A 4,756-nucleotide genomic window follows, 5' to 3' on the forward strand; every position below is an offset into this window, starting at 1 on the left:
AGCTTCTAAGTTGATGTAATAGCCAGTAAGAAGTAGTACAATTCGAGTTTTAGGTATCGATTATTGACTTTTTAGCTGCCCTTGGTGCCTTGGACATGAGCTAGGACCTTAAGATTCTGCATGAATGGAGGACTAGCAGCCGAGTTGCAGGGGAAAATGTAAAAAGTGTTCATATGTAGTAAAAGCCTGAGAAATCCGTTCGTTATCGTCATTTGTTATCGAATCGACTTAAAGCCAGATCGTCACCTTAGCCGCTCTTCTCTCTGAAACGATTGTACTTATCGACTGCAAAGCTATGTCGCGTGCTGCGGTATGCGGAGACACTAAAACCACCATAGTAAAACACGGATGAAGCTTCTAAGATGATGTAATAGTCAGTAAGATGTAGTACAATTCAAGTTTTAGGTATCGATTATTGACTTTTTAGCTGCCCTTGGTGCCTTGGACATGAGCTAGGACCTTAAGATTCTGCATGAAAGGAGGACTAGCAGCCGAGTTGCACGGGAGAATGTGAAAAGTGTTCATATGTAGTAAAAACCTGAGAAATCCGTCCGTTTTCGTCACTTGTTATCGAATCGACTTAAAGCCAGATCGTCACATTGGCCGCTCTTCTCTCTGAAACGGTTGTACTTATCGTCTCAAAGCAATGTCGCGTGCTGCGGTATGTGGAGACACTAAAAGCACCATAGTAGAACACAGATGAAGCTTGTAAGCTGATGTAATAGCCAGTAAGAAGTAGTACAATTCATGTTATAGGTATCGATTATTGACTTCTTAGCTTGCTTTGGTGACTTGAACATGAGCTAGGACCTTAAGATTCTGCATGAAAGGAGGACTAGCAGCCGAGTTGCACTGGAGAATGTGGAAAATGTTCATATGTAGTAAAAACCTGAGAAATCCTTCCGTTTTCGTCATTTGTTATCGAATTGACTTAAAGCCAGATCGTCACATTGGCCGCTCTTCTCTCTGAAACGGTTGTACTTATCGTCTGCAAAGCTTTGTCGCGTGCTGCGGTATGCGGAGACACTAAAAGCACCATAGTAGAACACAGATGAAGCTTCTAAGTTGAAGTAATATCCAGTAAGATGTAGTAGAATTCAAGTCTTAGGTATCGATTATTGACTTTTTACCATTCTTTGGTGCCTTGGACATGAGCTAGGACCTTAAAATTCTGCATGAACGGAAGACTAGCAGCCGAGTTGCTTGGGAGAATGTGAAAAGTGTTCAAATGTAGTAAAAACCTGAGAAATCCGTCCGTTTTCGTCATTTGTAATCGAATCGACTTAAAGCCAGATCGTCACATTGGCCGCTCTTCTCTCTGAAACGGTTGTACTTATCGTCTGCAAAGCTATGTCGCGTGCTGCGGTATGCGGAGACACTAAAAGCATCATAGTAGAACACAGATGAAGCTTCTAAGTTGATGTAATAGCCAGTAAGAAGTAGTACAATTCGAGTTTTAGGTATCGATTATTGACTTTTTAGCTGCCCTTGGTGCCTTGGACATGAGCTAGGACCTTAAGATTCTGCATGAATGGAGGACTAGCAGCCGAGTTGCAGGGGAAAATGTAAAAAGTGTTCATATGTAGTAAAAGCCTGAGAAATCCGTTCGTTATCGTCATTTGTTATCGAATCGACTTAAAGCCAGATCGTCACCTTAGCCGCTCTTCTCTCTGAAACGATTGTACTTATCGACTGCAAAGCTATGTCGCGTGCTGCGGTATGCGGAGACACTAAAACCACCATAGTAAAACACGGATGAAGCTTCTAAGATGATGTAATAGTCAGTAAGAAGTAGTACAATTCAAGTTTTAGGTATCGATTATTGACTTTTTAGCTGCCCTTGGTGCCTTGGACATGAGCTAGGACCTTAAGATTCTGCATGAAAGGAGGACTAGCAGCCGAGTTGCACGGGAGAATGTGAAAAGTGTTCATATGTAGTAAAAACCTGAGAAATCCGTCCGTTTTCGTCACTTGTTATCGAATCGACTTAAAGCCAGATCGTCACATTGGCCGCTCTTCTCTCTGAAACGGTTGTACTTATCGTCTCAAAGCAATGTCGCGTGCTGCGGTATGTGGAGACACTAAAAGCACCATAGTAGAACACAGATGAAGCTTGTAAGCTGATGTAATAGCCAGTAAGAAGTAGTACAATTCATGTTATAGGTATCGATTATTGACTTCTTAGCTTGCTTTGGTGACTTGAACATGAGCTAGGACCTTAAGATTCTGCATGAAAGGAGGACTAGCAGCCGAGTTGCACTGGAGAATGTGGAAAATGTTCATGTGTAGTAAAAACCTGAGAAATCCTTACGTTTTCATCATTTGTTATCGAATTGACTTAAAGCCAGATCGTCACATTAGCCGCTCTTCTCTCTGAAACGGTTGTACTTATCGACTGCAAAGCTATGTCGCGTGCTGCAATATGCGGAGACACTAAAAGCACCATAGTAGAACACAGATGAAGCTTCTAAGATGATGTAATAGTCAGTAAGATGTAGTACAATTCAAGTTTTAGGTATCGATTATTGACTTTTTAGCTGTCTTTGGTGCCTTGGACATGAGTTAGGACCTTAAGATTCTGCATGAAAGGAGGTCTAGCAGCCGAGTTGTATGGGAGAATGTGAAAAGTGTTCATATGTAGTAAAAACCTGAGAAATCCGTCCGTTTTCGTCATTTGTTATCGAATCGACTTAAAGCCAGATCGTCACATTGGCCGCTCTTCTCTCTGAAACGGTTGTACTTACCGTCTGCAAAGCTATGTCGCGTGCTGCGGTATGCGGAGACACTAAAAGCACCATAGTAGAACACAGATGAAGCTTCTAAGTTGATGTAATAGCCAGTAAGAAGTAGTACAATTCAAGTTTTAGGTATCGATTATTGAATTTTTAGCTGGCTTTGGTGCCTTGGACATGAGCTAGGGCCTTCAGATTCTGCATGAAAGGAGGACTAGCAGCCGAGTTGCGAGGGAGAAAGTGAAAAGTGTTCATATGTAGTAAAAACCTGAGAAATCCGTCAGTTTCCGCCATTTGTTATGGAATCGACTTAAAGCCAGTTCGTCACATTGGCCGCTCTTCTCTCTGAAACGGTTGTACTTATCGTCTGCAAAGCTATGTCGCGTGCTGCGGTATGCGGAAACACTAAAAGCACCATAGTAGAACACAGATGAAGCTTCTAAGTTGATGTAATAGTCAGTAAGAAGTAGTACAATTCAAGTTTTAGGTATTGATTATTGACTTTTTAGCTGGCTTTGGTGCCTTGGACATGAGCTAGGACCTTAAGATTCTGCATGAAAGGAGGACGAGCAGCCGAGTTGCACGGGAGAAAGTGAAAAGTGTTCATATGTAGTAAAAAACAGAGAAATCCGTCAGTTTTCCTCATTTATTATCGATCGACTTAAAGCCAGGTCGTCACATTGTGCGCTCTACTCTCTAAAACGGTTGTACTTATCGTCTGCAAAGCTATGTCGCGTGCTGCGGTATGCGGAGACACTAAAAGCACCATAGTGGAACACAGATGAAGCTTCTAAGATGATGTAATAGTCAGTAAGAAGTAGTACAATTCACGTTTTAAGTATCGATTATTGACTTTTTAGCTGGCTTTGGTACCTTGGACATGAGCTAGGACCTTATGATTCTGCATGAAAGGAGGACTAGCAGCCCAGTTGCATGGGAGAATGTGAAAAGTGTTCATATGTAGTAAAAACCTAAGAAATCCGTCCGTTTCCGCGATTTGTTATCGAATCGACTTAAAGCCAGATCGTCACATTGGCCGCTCTTCTCTCTGAAACGGTTGTACTTATCGTCTGCAAAGCTATGTCGCGTGCTGCGGTATGCGGAGACACTAAAAGCATCATAGTAGAACACAGATGAAGCTTCTAAGTTGATGTAATAGCCAGTAAGAAGTAGTACAATTCAAGTTTTAGGTATCGATTATTGACTTTTTAGCTGCCCTTGCTGCCTTGGACATGAGCTAGGACCTTAAGATTCTGCATGAATGGAGGACTAGCAGCCGAGTTGCAGGGGAGAATGTAAAAAGTGTTCATATGTAGTAAAAGCCTGAGAAATCCGTTCGTTATCGTCATTTGTTATCGAATCGACTTAAAGCCAGATCGTCACCTTAGCCGCTCTTCTCTCTGAAACGATTGTACTTATCGACTGCAAAGCTATGTCGCGTGCTGCGGTATGCGGAGACACTAAAAGCACCATAGTGGAACACAGATGAAGCTTCTAAGATGATGTAATAGTCAGTAAGAAGTAGTACAATTCACGTTTTAAGTATCGATTATTGACTTTTTAGCTGGCTTTGGTACCTTGGACATGAGCTAGGACCTTATGATTCTGCATGAAAGGAGGACTAGCAGCCCAGTTGCATGGGAGAATGTGAAAAGTGTTCATATGTAGTAAAAACCTAAGAAATCCGTCCGTTTCCGCGATTTGTTATCGAATCGACTTAAAGCCAGATCGTCACATTGGCCGCTCTTCTCTCTGAAACGGTTGTACTTATCGTCTGCAAAGCTATTTCGCGTGCTGCGGTATGTGGAGACACTAAAAGCACCATAGTAGAACACAGATGAAGCTTCTAAGCTGATGTAATAGCCAGTAAGAAGTAGTACAATTCATGTTATAGGTATCGATTATTGACTTCTTAGCTTGCTTTGGTGACTTGAACATGAGCTAGGACCTTAAGATTCTGCATGAAAGGAGGACTAGCAGCCGAGTTGCACTGGAGAATGTGGAAAATGTTCATAAGTAGTAAA

The sequence above is a fragment of the Schistocerca gregaria genome, unplaced genomic scaffold (assembly GCF_023897955.1).
Source record: "Schistocerca gregaria isolate iqSchGreg1 unplaced genomic scaffold, iqSchGreg1.2 ptg000386l, whole genome shotgun sequence".
NCBI classification, from domain to species: domain Eukaryota; kingdom Metazoa; phylum Arthropoda; class Insecta; order Orthoptera; family Acrididae; genus Schistocerca; species Schistocerca gregaria.